This window comes from Pleurodeles waltl, chromosome 3_1 (genome assembly GCF_031143425.1).
Source record: "Pleurodeles waltl isolate 20211129_DDA chromosome 3_1, aPleWal1.hap1.20221129, whole genome shotgun sequence".
Taxonomy (NCBI): Eukaryota; Metazoa; Chordata; class Amphibia; order Caudata; family Salamandridae; genus Pleurodeles; species Pleurodeles waltl.
In genome coordinates this window covers 148,810,740-148,826,291 of record NC_090440.1, presented here as the reverse complement: position 1 = coordinate 148,826,291, position 15,552 = coordinate 148,810,740, and the positions used below count along the sequence as shown (strand labels likewise).

Sequence of the window (15,552 nt, the reverse complement as noted above, 5' to 3'; positions counted from 1 at the left end):
CAGCACATAGCACAACAGCGAAGCCCTGGCATCTCCACTAGCCCTTCTTTAAGTTTCACTGACAGACTGCTTTAGCTGTCATTTTTTGAACAGCTACTGTCTAACACAATAAAGTACACGTATATAGAGAAGCTTGGGGACAGTCACTTGCTCCTGATTGGATGGCTTTCTTGTGCATCTCATTCTGCTTCTTATTTAATGGCTTTCCTCCAGATTCTTATTTTGTTCTGCCTATTGCACATTTCTACTTCAGTGTGTTCCATTTGATGACCTCTGCCCTTCCACTGTTTGCTTGACTGAACTTCTTTTCTTATTCCATGGAAATGCATATTTACTTTATCTCTTCTTTGTGTTCTACTTTCCCTCTCAAATCAGCACCAGTTATTGCACTGCAGATCATGAAACTGGAACTTCCAGATCATATCCTCTATGACTTGCCCTCACACAAGCTAATAGATAAATGCAAAATAAACGTATGTGCTTAACAGGCATGTCCACCTCTTTGCAAATACGTTAAATCTACAAGGCTCTGTGCCCAGTCTCCATCTGTAGGACAAGTGTTACTGTGCGCTAAGGTGAAAAGTTTAGCCATACATAGATGTATTTGCCCTTCCTGCTCTCAAGGAAGGTGTAGAAATCCCATTAGACACCATGGAAACGGTAAAATAAGGAATAAATGCTAGTGTGCTCACGCCAGTCAACCTTGTGACCCATACCGTCTTTTTGTCCCTTATCACCTGGGGTAACATTTGGCAGTAGCCTAAAAAAGTGTGCCTAAAAATACAAGTTCTTTCAAGTTTCTGTGAGGGCAACTGCAGCGTTTGGGCCAGTTTAGGCATGCAAACCGGAAAACATAACAGCCCAAAGCATTTATAAAAACTAGAAGACCATGGGCAAATCAGAGTGGTGTAGCTTGTTGTAATCCCTGCCCATTTTCCTACCCAAAAGGTTATGAAGAAGGAAACTCCAGCCAATGGCAAATATTAGACCATTGTCTGAACAATGGTTCTAAAATGAATGAGTGAGCCTAGCTCAGGTGATCAGTACTGACTAAATATTAGACTCTGTGAAGACCGCACTGACTTCAAACAGTCTCAAATTTGGCCATGCTTGTCTGGCTACAAACACACTGGTACTTCATAATCTATCCTCGAGGTATATGACTGGTTGGGAAATTTCTTGTTTGGGGAATGCTTTTTTGGGTTCAGGAACAGACTATTTGTGGTGAGTGCTGGAATATCACCCAAATGGTGTCAGTTTAGAGGGGTGTTCAGTCTGGTGCCCTAACCTAGCCTGGTAACCCAACCTAAGCTGGACCACATCAAATACTAGCTCACAGGCACTGCAGACTGTACCCTCAGTGCAAACCTGTAAAATCTAATGGGAAAAATGTTCAAGTTAGAAAGAGTCTCCAGAAGTTCCAAAGATCCCGAGTCACCCTGGACAGAAGCCTATAACCTTTGTCCAAAGCTGTAGTATATGTATTACATAGCATTAAGTATCTATAGATGTGCTTGGGGCATTACACCGACTGAGAAGGATCCTCACTACGTATTGGGTTTAGTATGAAATAAAACCAAAAAGCTAGTTTCACTTTGTATGCTGTGCTAGAACACACAGGAGGAAGTGTAATTAAAATTATTCTAATCTCCATCCGGAAAAATGCTACAAAAATATTCAAAAGTTAAGGAAAAGTAATTTTGTAGAAACGTACTTTGTACTGCCTGAACTAAAAATGGCTTAAAACAGTCTGGCCACTCATCTCACCTATACAGGCCAACACATATCCTTAGCTGGGAGTGCAATTAAGACAGTCTCAGAAGATAATGGACTGCCCTCTGTGCACAGGAAGAACAGGTGGTGTTATTACTGGCCATTTAGAAGGTATTCACCATTTGAGATGGCACAGAATAGTTGTCAGAGTAAAGGGCAGCCTTACCACTACCACTTTGGAATTTGAGATGCCAACTAGGGCTTCTCGTAATGATCCCCAGAACCCCTGTACACAGCCTTGGCTCTAAATTGTGTGTACCCTAGTAGGTGAGAGAGAGGGTAATCTAAATAAGGAGGAGACCTGAGAGCTGATAAGCTTGTCTGGTTAAATAAGGTTTCTACCATGTTGAAACTGGGACTTCTGGGCAATTTTACAGTAAGAGGACGTGCTGCAAAAAAAAAAAAAAAAGTGGGGCTGTGAAAAAACATTTAAAATTGGGAGGCAAAATTTCTCTAGTCACTGCCAAGTGTGCAGGGTATATTTGATACTCTCACTACAAGACATTCCTGGACTGGGAAAACTAAACCTGAAGTACAATTTCCCTACTGGAAGAATGAAGATTCCTGCAGAAGTCGAGGGCTCGAGTACTGCTGCTGGCACCCAGAGACTTAACTGCTCACCAATGGTAAAGTTGCTGGCCTTCTCTTGTTCAGCTTTTTGTGTTGCTGAAGTAGAAGGCTTCTGACTGCAAGAGGGCCCAAATGACCACAGGGGACTGAGCCTTGCAGGAGAACCGACTAGTGAGATAAGTGGTGCCTAGAAGCCTACTATGAGGAGCTAAGAGCTGAAAAAGTGGCAAGGCTTTTCTTATCAGTTAGGCAAATGTGGCACATAGACATTTCTTCCACATCCAGAGGAACAGGACATGGTGCTGAGGCTTGCCATGGGAGGTCGCAGCCAAGGGTGGAAAGAAATCCAGGTTTGTGCTGTTCAGAGCTTTCTGCCACAAAAATAAATAAATAAAACAATTTTAATGTTTCAGCAAGGCCATCTTGCAGTGGAGCACTAGCCAGCAACAGCTTCCATCCTTGCCCTGGATGAGGATGTAAAAAAAAAAAAATCCAGCCTTTTCCTACTCTGAGCTTTTGGCACCAAACCCAATGGCTTCATCAGGAGATCGACGATAATGTAAAAACTAAAAAGGGATCCTTGCAGGCTTAAGTCTTGACCATTGGCCAACGTTTTTCTTTTTCAGGGACTTTAGGACGAAAGTAAAATAATTTACCTGCACGATCTGCTTGGAGTATCTGAGTTCAGTTCCGTCACAGTTGGCCTGAAATTGCATTGAGGGCCTGGTTAACCACACATTGTTTTTTCAAGAATACTTTAATTTTTCTAGGTGCTTTTTGCTTTAAAACTGAAAATGAATATGTAATTTTGCCCCAATCCACTTTTAATGATCAATTTGTCTTTTTGCTAATTTTACAAATTTATTTCGGCCTGCTATTATGTTGTGTTCATTACTTGAAAACTGCTGGTACTGCTTGCACTTAACATGCACATTTTGTGGATTCCCTGCTGCTTGTGCCATAGATACCAGGGGCTCCACAGAAATTCTCCAAGAAATGTGTTTTGGGCTGGCCAGATTGTGTTTATTAAGTTGATAAGGGTCACCAAACCCAATTACTGACATTATTGATAACTAAATTTCAATGACTGGCCATCGGTGGGACACCCAAAATGCAGCAGCTACCATGTGTAATAAAAATGAGGAGAGCAGGAAATGTCATAAATTCAAGGAGCGGAATCGGCTTGGCCAAATTGGTGTTGGTGAAGACATAATCATGAATGTTAACTGTTTAAAACCTTAATTCAGTTTTTGTAATAGGTAACAGGCCAAGAGGGACACAGACACGGTACAATACCTCCTGTGAGTTGCTGCAGAGATAGTTTATACCACACCGACCATCCAGAGGTCCTTTAAGTCTTACTGCATGCTAAAGTAGAGGTTATTGAAACTTTTTGGGACAATGGGAGACTGTTCTTGATAGGAGAACCAGTACACCAACAGCAAGTTTTTGGAGTTTGGTGAGGGAGCACATTTCAGTTGATGTGCACCACGGAAAGACAGGGCATGCTGGATTTCATCATTTCAGTGGTTATCTCAGTTGTGGACAGGTGTTAGGTAATGCACGAGAAAGGAAAATCAGTGCAAGAACCCCCACACATACACAAACCTTAACAAAACAGGCTGATGCAAGTCCACTTTACTCACACCAAGCAGGTAGGCAGACAGTAAGTTGTAGGAAGGGCTTTAGCATAGCCTTCTTTTCGGCAGCAGGTGTACAGTATAAAAAGTAGCAGTGCAAGCTTCCCTCGTGCACAGAACATGCGCAGTTCTGGCAAATGGAACATGTTTAATGAAAAGAGAGGAAATACAATACGGTTAGTATCGGTGAAAATTGCCTCAACTAAATGAAAAACTCACCAAGAGGAATTATGCAGCATAAACACAAACAAAACAAGAGTCACGGAGAGAAACAACATCACAGGAAGAAGTGGCGCAAACTCCATTCGGACACAGTTGAAAGAACCGGTGACAACAGTGCAAGTGTCCTCTGCAGTTCAATCACTATATCACTCCTGCATCTAAGTGCTAGGTACCATCCGACTCAAAGCGGCGCAGGCGTGCAAAAATGTGTGTGTCCTGCTTTACACCGAGGTCCTGTTGAGTCAGGATGTAACCATCGTGCACTATACAGTTCAAAAGTATCATTGGTTCTGCAGAGTACAATTACTCCCTCATTGCAAAGTGAAGCATTACGCCTCCAGTTCTGAAAAGAAATGAGACGGTCCCATTTAATAGACTATAGTGCAGAAGAAAAATAAGGTCACTGCCCCAACTTTAGCAATGATTTTTTCTATACAAGAACAATGGTAGCCATTCAGGCCATGGCACTGCTACGGAGAAAAGAATGTGCGGTCCGTCACCATCTTTTGAAATATATTGAGTACGCACAGCGGTCAGGTAAAAGACGTCCATGCCAACGTGCTGCTCCGGCAAAGATTTAAGAGGAAATGAAGAAGAGACCGTTCCAATTAAAGCAAACGGGCTGCCAATTATCTGGGGACATTTTTCTCACTCGACCACTCTTCTGCATTACTCTCATCACAACCCGAAGGGGAAAAAAGTACTCCGTCTACTGCTTCTCTTCACAACTGCCAGAAAAAAACTGTGTTTTCTTTATGTCTCCCCTCAGAACCAGGCAACACCCCATCCCTCACCCACTTCAATACATTTTGCCATTACAACACGTCACTGTATTTTATGTTTGAAGGTAAAATTATATCTGCAGGGCTACAAAACAGAAGCGCCATGGAGAAAGAAAAGATGTATTTTGCAGGTCATTGTAATACTGTCTTTTTTCCAGGGGATGGCAGCAAGCAGGAAGCTACGTGTAGCTTACCTTGTGCTTATAGAAATCCTATACCATTTAGTGTAACACTTACGCCCAAGTTTACGGTGCCTCGCCTAAATTGATGGCCCAGTGCCAAATCATGGGACAGTACTTACGCAGTTAATGACAAACGCGCACAAGTTTCTGACAATGCTCATTTACGACTGCCTTTTCATTAAATCAAAGAATAACCGTGCCTAATAAGGAAGTACCAAATTCTAGTTCCAACACTCCCAAACAACCACATGAGCCAGGACAATGAAGTGAAAACGTAAGATTAGGCCTGACGAGATGACACCGTCGCCTCTTTGGAAAGCTGGCACCCAGGGCTTTTATTTTTCGACCTAGAGCGGTACGAGAACAAGTATTTGCCTCGGCTTTATTTTCAAGTAAAAGAAAAAAAAAACATTATATGAACTGCTCATAGAAGATGGAGCAGAACTATCTTGTGTCGATTTGTGGCTGGAGTGCCAGAAAGCTCTAGAACTTCGGCGGCCCCCGCACCCTAAGACGAGTACAGCGGGGCAGCTGCAAACATCCAGCCCCTGTAGTCAACAGGGCGACCCTCTGGCTCCTCTCTGTTTAACTGTGCCTCCCACAGCCGGAGCCCAAAAGATGACTACCTTGCTCTTCCTCTTCCCCTGCATGGCGGCGCTGCTGTTTGCGTTGTTCGAATCCCGCGTCGGAGCCATCCACGGCCCAGCCCACTACTTCCGGAAAGTCCCCCAACGATGACGTCGATAGTGACAGAGGGAACCGAAACTAGAGACAGAAGAAGGACGGAGAGGCATGCTTTCCCCGACACTTTAGCACCAACAGGACGTAAAATGAAACAAGCATTGGCAAAGCCAATAAGTTACCTACGGACATCTACTGGCTTTGCCAATATTTTAAGGAGGAAAATACCTCTATATAAAACAAAGAAGCTGCTTTTCTCACCGAAATAGTACTTCAGCTTCAAAAAATTGCTAAAAATGGTGAACTTAAACAGGGTCATAAAGTAACTATATGCATTTGCCGCCATTGTTCAGGAACGCCATGCAAAGTGGCAAATTTATGGAATTCAAGAAAAAGAGTCAAGGTATAACACTAAAATGCATCTGCAATATGGGTACAACCGAAAGACCTGTATAAAAATGCAAGAGTGTCAGCTATACAAAGAAAATCTGCCTATATTTGCTTCCTGTAAATAGTGTTTGGCATAGTGTAGATTGCTATCACCTCTGAGGTCACAATTATGACCTATATGCTACCATATCATTGACTTTATTGTTTGAAATAATAGTGTGCTAATTGTAAAGTGGTGCATTGAAGTCATATAACAGCGTTCACTGTAAGGTAGGAGACAAATAGTTCTAAGGTATAACCTAATAGAAACGTAATCATGTACAGTGGTTCTGAAACCATCCTCTGTTTAGAACTGATTTATTTTGAAACAACAATAGATTTCGTAACATTATGTTGAATATTGTTCATGCTGAATGTTGGACTTTTTTCCCTTTGCAGGGTCATCTCCAATCTTTTTGCCTCCCGCTTCCTATTTTTTCTGACCTGTTTTTGTTGGCTTTTGAACTCTGAGCACTTAACCACTGCTAACCAGTGCTAAAGGGCATATGCTCTTCGTGTAAATTGTATTGTTGATTGGCATCCCATGATTGGCATATTGGATTTGCTATTAAGTCCCTAATACAGTGCACTAGAGGTGCCCAGGGCCGTAAATCAAATGCTACTAGTGGTCCTGCAGCACTGGTTGTGCCACCCACACTAGTAGCCCTGTAAACATGGCTCAGACCTGCCACTGTAGTGTCTGTGTGTGCAGTTTTAAACTGCCAATTCGACTTGGCAAGTGTACCCACTTGCCAGGCCTAAACCCTGCCTTTTCTTACATGTAAGACACCCCTAAGGTAGGCCCTAGGTAGCCCCATTGGCAGGTTGCAGTGTATGTTTAAGGTGGGACATATACTAATGTGTTTTATATGAAATACTGGCAAATTCGGTTTTCACTGGTGCAAGGCCTATGTCTCTCATAGGTTAACCCGGGGGTTGCCTTTAAACATGATTAAAGCGTAGATTCCCTTTGGGAGCAGATAGACATAGAGTTTGGCGTCTCTGAACTCGCAATTAAAAAAATACATCTTTTAGTAAAGTTGGTTTTGAGATTGTGTGTTTGGAAATGCCACTTTTAGAAAGTAGGCATTGTCTTTCTTAAACCATTCTTTGTCTCTGTGGTTTGTGGATTCTCTGTCTGGGTTAGTTTGACAGTTGGGCTATTTGCACCTCTCTCTAGACAGTGATCCAAAGGGAGCTGGGGTGTAGCCTGCATATCCCAATGGGCCATTTGGGCTGAGGGAAGGAGTGGTCATTTACACCTGAAAGGGCTGTGTCTGCCCTCACACAATGCAGTCTCCAACCCCCTGGTGTGTGTCTGGGGCGTGGCCTGGGCAAGGCAGGATCTCACAAAAAAGAGAGACTTTCCTTTGAAGTAGGCCTACTTCAAAGGCAGAAATGTGTATAAGAAGAACACCCAAACCCCTGGAAATTAGATTACTTCTGAAACCAAGAGGAACCTCTATCAAGGAGAAGAACTAGAGAAGCTGGATGAGGAGTACTGACCCTTTGCCCGTGACTGTGCTTTGCTGGGTTGGCCTGCAATAGCTGTTTCTACCTGAGAGAGGACAAAGACTGACTTTTGTGTGACTTCCCACTGGTGAAAAATCTCCAAGGGCTTGAAACTGAGCTTGCCTCCTGTTGATGAAGTCTCAGGGACAGCAAAGACTTCTCTCTGCCAGCACATGGGCTTTCTGCTGAGAGTCCTGCCTGTCAAGTGGTGCCCTAACCTGTCTCTGGGCCCTTGAAAGGTGCAGCTGGTGGAAAAGGACATAAATCCACGCAAAGACCTCAGTGCAGGGAAACTTTCGACGCACCACCGCTTTGCAGCTGAAAAACGACATGCTGCCAGCCTCGTGGCTATAATCAACACTCCACCTGCATTGCAGCTGGGAGATTGACGCAACATGGCTGGGGAAACAACGCAGAACACCCGCAGCGGTTGCTGTAAACGACCGAAGCTTCACGCAGCGCGGTTTCTTGACATCGTGCAATCGGATTTTGACGCAACATCACTGGCCGCGGAAAATCAACGCAAAGCCTGCCCGGACCCGAGGTGTCTGAACTAGGCCTCGGTCATATTTCCTGCTCAGAGTAATGTTAGTTTGGAAATAGAGATGCTATTGCCTTATTCATAGAAAGCCAGAGAAAGTAGCCTTGAAAGGTACACCAGGAGACTGGAAAGAAAGGTGACTGTTCCAATTCAACCATGTTACAAAGTCATGCGGAAACTCAAGGACGTTTACCTTCCCAAAAAGGTTTTGGGAAAGGATAGTTATGTTGAAGAGTACCTATGGCCACACATTGGTAACAGCGCTACCACGCTGAAATGAGCTGACAGTCCTGGCCATGGCAGCACAACATGGTGCTCCGGGATTGGACGGCTACAACACTACTTCTGTACCACCCGCAAGACATATGGGGCAGTAAAGACGTCACTGTTGTTGCATTTTGATGGGTTCGAACTATCTGTCCAACACAGGTGGAAAGGCCGACTTTGACGCTGTGGTGGCCGCACTGAAACAGAATTTTGACCCACAGTTCGACCCAGAATATGAGCATTTCAAACTGTGGCAGGCTCAACAGACAGAGGATGAGTTGGTCGACTTGTTTTACGCACATCTCAGGGAGATGGCGAGCACCTGATTCAACATCAATCAGCCTGAAGAGATACAAGCCCAACTGATACAGGGCTGCAAATCAGCTGTCCTGAGGCATCTCATCCCACGCTAGCCAGGGATATCCCTGGATGATATTCTGGTTCTTGCACATTCACACAAGCTAGCGAATAGTCTGGCTGATGACATGGAGGTTGCCCTGGTGAGAGGTGTGACTCCAACAGGGGCAACACGCATTGTGAAGGAAGAACAAGTTGATGCCATTGAGAGCTGACCAGCTCACCCCGTACTCCCAATGCACTAGACAGCAGGCGACAGGTGTGGAAACTGTGGCATTGAACACCGGACACCAAATGTTTGCCCCGCTCGAGGGCGTTCATGCTCCAAATGCAGGCGATTACACCACATTGCCAAAGTATGCTAGCGTGAAAGACAGGGGTCCAGGTCGGGGTATCAGAGCAGGACAAGGGCCACTTTGCGATACCTGTCAACCGACAAGAGGGAGTGTACATTCTGACAATGATAACAATGAAAACAAGGTATTTGTGATCTCATTTGCAGGTAAGGAGGACAACCAGAGCCGGTCACCACCCATGTGCACCATGGAGATCAGGGACACCTCCATGATGCTTCATGAGCAGACTACCTGTCCCGGCATCCTCAAGCGCCAGAGGGCCAAGATCAAGCCGAAGGCAACAAGGGGGCTGAAAACTTTGTGAGAATGATTGTGCAAAAAGCATGCCCCAAGGCACTATTGATGGAGGAAATCAAAGAAGCAAGGTTAGCTGATGAGAGCCTACCAAAGGCCAAGGAGGCACTTTTCTGAAAGCAGTGTCGCAGCTTCCTCGATGGAGCAAAATCGTTGACTCCCTCAGAACAAACAACAATGGGCCAGCTCTGGGGAGTCAGAGATGAGTTGAGCACCACCAAAGGAGGCTTGTAGCTCAAAGGACAGCAGATCATGATGCCCTGATGCCTCTGGGCCACAGCTGTTGATCTGGCTCATCAAGGCCACCAAGGGGTGGTCAAAACCAAAGTGAGGCTGAGGGAGAAAGTGTGGTTCCCCCAGATGGACACGTGGGTGGACAAGAAGGTGCGAGGCTGTCACTTGTGCGCTATCAAAAGCGGAGAGCCATCACCCACTACAGTAATCATGGAGGAACCATGCCTGAAGGCCTTGTGGAAAATCAGTATGGACTTTGGTAGCTTTCTAGATGATCGGCTCACAGCAGTGATGGTCGACAACCACACAAAATATCCCATAGTTGAGTTGGTACAGTTAACTGCGTTCTCAAAGGTGAAGCCGTTTCTGGAGAAAGTGTTCACCCTGATGGGCCTTCTGGAGGTGATGAAGATGGACAATGGGCCTCCATTTCAGGGGCAAGAATTTCAAGAGTACCTCATGTCCTTTAACAAACACTGGACGTTAAATCCATAGTTGCCTCAGGTCAGTGGGGAAGTAGAGAGCTTCATGTTCACCTTGAACCAAGCCCTCCGGATAGGGGTGGAAAAGGGCGAGGATGTTGATTGCTGCTTACACCGATTTCTGAGAGTCACAGACTCCACACAGCGCTACAAACTGTGGCCCGATGGCCCTGCTGTTTCAATGACTAATCCGAGACAGCATTTCTACAGGTCCTCACTGGAAGCCCGCCACCCTGGATGCTCAGGCTGTCCAGGAACAATCATGCAAGCTAGACCAGAGGAGCAGTGACATCAGATTTGGTGGTAGGCGACCTGGTCATCATGCAAGACTGCCACCCTGGCTGGAAGTTCTGAAAGCCCTTTGAAAAAGAGATCTGGCAGATTGTGGACATTCAGGGAACCATGGGGCCCAGACACTGAAGCCAGGAACATCTCCTGGTTTAAGCAGGTAGTTTTTCCGACGAGAGCGTCCACTGGTGACCCAGGAGAGATGGAAGGTGTGACATGGGAAAGGGCAATGACACCAAACCTTTCTGATTGGAGTGTTCCAAGTTGCTCTGGTCAAGCCAGCATCACTGCCACAGACCAAGGACCAGTGTCGGCAACAGCTACTCCAAGTGTGGGCATCCCTGCCAGGTCTGATAATGCCACTAGCTACCTTGCGGATAGGAGTGTCAATTGGACCCAGAGCCAGAAGTACGGACTTTGCCCCAATCCAGCACCAAGCCAGAGACTGGAGGGGGAAGGGATGGCTTATTTTACTGTGTGGTATGAAAAAATATGTAATACCAGTAAAAGGCATTACCTAGGCAATCACTCAGTGTTTATGTTTTCCCTGCACACCGCTTGCGAAATCACTTGTATTTTGTTTTTAAAAAATTCTTAAAAGGGACATAGAGCCCCCCCATTAATTACATTTTCTTACCATTAGCTGACTCCCACCTGCAGAGTCTCTAGATGATGTAACCCACACAAGACCATAAACACCTCTAGTGCCCTGCTTAGATGGAATTGGTGGATGGGATTTCTGGCTGCAATAATGACATCTACTAATTCAGGCATAATTAGAGGCACACGCCAAAGTAAATTAGTGCATGTCTTCAGTTGATAGTGCGAAAATTCATATAGAGATATCTTGGTCATATAGTGATGAGATATCCAAGTCCAAAGCGCATAGTCATAAACAAAGTCTGATCTTGTAACAAGCAGAGATAGAGCGTCGCAGTTCTTCTGTGTAGTTCAACCAATTTGTAGTTTATTAGTTTCAAACAAAACCTTGTCCTTCCATATATATAAATGATGGATTTCAAATGTACCCCAGCCAACACGTGTTTCGTCTAGGGGAATGACCCCATGAATTCCTCAGGGCTAAAATCATAAAACATAACTGAATATAAGTATGTAATTAACATGCCACAATTATTTTAACAAATAATACAAATAATACACCAAGAAAATTTGATATGCTCAAATCATGCAAATCCCAAGAGCTCAAGTAAAAAGGTGTAATGAACCATGCACACACATGTGCCACAGAACCTCGTGAAAGAACAATTCAAAAACAGTCTCAACTATTCTCAAAATCCTACCTGATGCAAAAGTCAGTTATTAAGCCAGCTATAAAGTTCACTAGTCCTATTGGGCGAGCTTCAATATAATGCCTCACATTGTAATAGCTATGAAAATTCAAGTTGAGGATACTAAGGTAGTCCCACGGACCCTGCAAAAATACTACGACCTAATACGTCCAAGATATCTCTATATGAACTTTCGCACTATCAACTGAAGACATATACTAATTTACTCCAGCTTGTGCCTCTAATTATGCAGTTGTGTCTGATTAACTTGGTTTCTTCAGATTCAGGGGTGTGGGTGTTCCCCTGATGAGAGCACCACTTTAATGATGTATATGCACTGTACTGTTTGCTGACTGGGTCTCTGAGCACCAAGTTTCTTCACTGTCCAACACCCTCATTCATTTTGTTACTAATTCATGTAGCAATTCAAAAGAATTTAGCTGTTGCTACTCAGTCTCCAGACATTGAGGTGTAGGTTGCTAAGATTCAGGTGTGGGGCACTACCCAAATTGGCAGCCAGGTTAACAAGTAAATGATCAGGTTTAGGGGCTCTGGGCCCCACACACTTCTATCCCTGTCCTTGGCTATTAAGATGACTTGGACCTGGTCTGTCCTGATTTTCCTCAGAACTAGTGGCAGGGGAGGCATTGGAGGGAGCGTACGTAGGAGATCAGTATCCCATTGCAGACAGAATGTGTCTCCCAGTTACCCTTTTTGTTGGAAACCCCAGTCTTCAGAAGCTTTGACACTGCACAGTATTGATGGCGGTGAACAGATCTAACCAGTCCATGCACCTCTGATCAAAGAGGCCTTGTACCACCTCGGGATGGAGACAACTCTTATGGTCTGTCATTCGATGTCTGCTTAGCTCATCTGATCTGGTGTTCTGGCTTGATAGCACTATAGGCCAGTAGTAAACTGACACCTTGCATCAAGATAGTTGCATTGTCTGCCAAAAATCAGTCTGGTGTGGAGGGTATAAAAGGTAGAGATGCAATGAAAGCATCCCTTTTGAAGAGTCTGTAAGATCATCGGTCTTACATGATTGATTATCCAGCTGTGGAGAAAATATTGTATCCTGCCTCTTACCAGCTGGTCAAGTACCTGGGAGGACAAATCAAAGACAGTGGATTTGGAGTTGTTGCAGCAGGAGTGGCAGAATTGGAGGAAAGTTGTCCATGCTTAAGTAAATGGCCTCAATCACCACACCACCCCTGCCCTGGAAGGACAGTGGATGCTGCTGCATTGGCTGGAAAGGTTGACACTGCCGGTAATAGAGGTCTCTAGGGTAGTCCCTAAACTTTCTTAACTGTGGCTGGGATTGTGTGGCTGGAAACAATAACCATCTATCAGTGCCAAAGGGTATCCCTCCTGGTCTCTTGACACTCACCTAGATGAGAAAAGGTACTTGCCTCAACTAGACATTATCCCTTACAGAATGAGGAAGAAATAATTCCTTTTTCTTATATATAACCCTCACGCACTCTATTAGTGTCATGCTCCTCTAGGTCAGGGTGAGCTCAACCGTGTTCCAGGGAACTCTTAGAAGAAACAGGCTAGGGGATGTAAACTAAAATATAAAAATCCCTCATCCACTCCAAGGTATCCTTATATTAGTGGGGTGGATGGAAACAATTAAAACTGAACTATGGAAGGATATTAGAGGATTTAATGGTCCGATGACCCTTACTCAACCAAAATGTTTCAGCCCTACTTTCACAGGCCCAAAAAAAGGTCTGGGGCTTTTGTCAGGTTGAAGTTCATGTGTGAAACACTCCCCCAGTGACAATAATATTTGCATGATTGTGTGTGTGTGGCATGCAATTTCACAATCAGCATGCACTGGCATTTTAACAGTGGAGACAATAACCCCAAGGATTAAACTGTGGCATGACTGCCTTTAAATTGCTTGAATGCTGAGTTGGCCTTCTCTCTTAACAGCCTAGATCAGTGGTCTTCAAACATTTCAATGCCACGCCACCCCAGTAGAAAAAATATCATCATGGCCGCCGTCTGAATTTTTCACAACTAATCTAATAAATTTGCAATGTTTAAAAAGGTCTAAACGTATTTAAATATTGCAGTTAAGTTGTGTTACTGTTTTAAAACTGCAATCAAATACATTGTAGCAAAAGTATTGTTCTGCTCAGGCAGGCCTTACTAATGTGTAAAAGTGTCCACAGTGTGATTATTAGAGTTGGGGTGGGGTTTTTCAAAAGTATTTGGAGTCTCTTCCCTTTTAACACATACTCACAACTTGGATCTAAAAAAAACATATTAGTAATGGCCCATTACAAAGCGACTTACTGCTGCTTATTTCGTTCAGCTTAAACAAAGCCCTGTTATCAGCATGATGCTTATTTTCACATGAGCCTGGCGTCCCCCCTGGGATAATTCGAGGCCCCCCTTGGGGGGCCCACCCGCCAGTTTGAAGGCACCTGGTCTAGGTCCATCAGAGGGTATATCCATAAGGGGTGCTTTGATAACCCTTAAACCCCAGCTCCAGCTGATCAGATCCAGGTGTACCTTCTAAGCAGTAGGTTGGTGCTAAAAGTATGACCTATGCAGTCGGTGGTGTCCAGGCCCCCATACAGTACATACATTGCGGTGTGTCCTGTCTTCCTTGGGTCGTTGAGGTCAGTGAGTTCCTGAGGGTCTGCAGAAAGGCTCGCAAAAGCTTGTTGATCATGTCCCATAAGGCATGGGTGTACGTGCCAAAAAGACACACTGTATTCAAAGAGTGTAAACATTTTCTTTCCAAAGGTATTGATGTGTTGTGACTCCTCTCTTGGGGGGGAGGATGTGTAAAAAAAATCATTTAAATTAACTTTACTTGTGAATGTTTGCACCACAAGACTTTACGGTCTTGGATGTATCATCAAACAATCAGGGTCAGAAACACAAAATGGGAGCTTAGGTGTGACTGGATGGGTCATCATTGGCAGGATGGGAGAGAGGAGCTGGACCCAGCCTCACGTACTCCTGAATAGGCTGTGTCCTGCCTACACACAAAGGGTTTCATACCCACTGAAGTTGGTCTGGAGCCAAGGCAGGGAAGGCAGGTCACCCGTGCTCTTCAAAGGCATGCCCCTAGAAGTGTTTCTCCACTTCAAAGGAACAACTGTGTATAAAAGAAGGACCTCAGGCACTATCACTTCAGAACAATTCTGGACCTGTGGATACTCTGCCAGGAGGAAGAACTGCTGTGCTGATATAAGGACTGCCACTCTGCTGAACTGCAGCTTTGAAGAATCTGCCACCCTGCTGTCTTCTGCCAACTTGCCTGGGTGAGAAGGACTGGACCTACATCACATGAACCAAGAACTGAGAGTGACACCAAAGGCTAGTTGGCTGGCCTCCTGATCTGAAGCCTCAGAGATATAAAAGGCTTCCAACAACCTTGCATCTGCACCTGGACTTCGCCATCTGTGAGTTTACCTTGCCAAGTGGGGCCACCCTTGTCCTGGAGTCTTGGAAGTGGGCTTAAGGTGCTTTGCCAGCCTCTGTGGATCCAGTGAAACAGACGCATCACTTCTGCTGTGCAACGCAACACAGAGCAAAACCAACGCATCTCTCTGCTGTGTGGATTGGACCTGTCACAAAGACTTGCATTGCTGCAGCAGCCCTCAGTACCTTCGGGACCCCCACTGCGT

The 15,552-nt window shown here is 44.8% G+C and overlaps 1 protein-coding gene across 1 annotated transcript in view; it reads right to left on the bottom strand.

The window, feature by feature from the left end:
- Positions 1–5,930, bottom strand: part of ARL14EP (ARF like GTPase 14 effector protein) — a 76,452-nt gene extending 70,522 nt beyond the window's left edge. Inside the window, exon 1 of the mRNA XM_069221979.1 lies at positions 5,796–5,930. The gene's annotated coding sequence lies outside the window, so the exon portion shown is untranslated. The remainder of the gene's footprint in view (positions 1–5,795) is intronic.
- Positions 5,931–15,552: the final 9,622 nt, after the last annotated feature.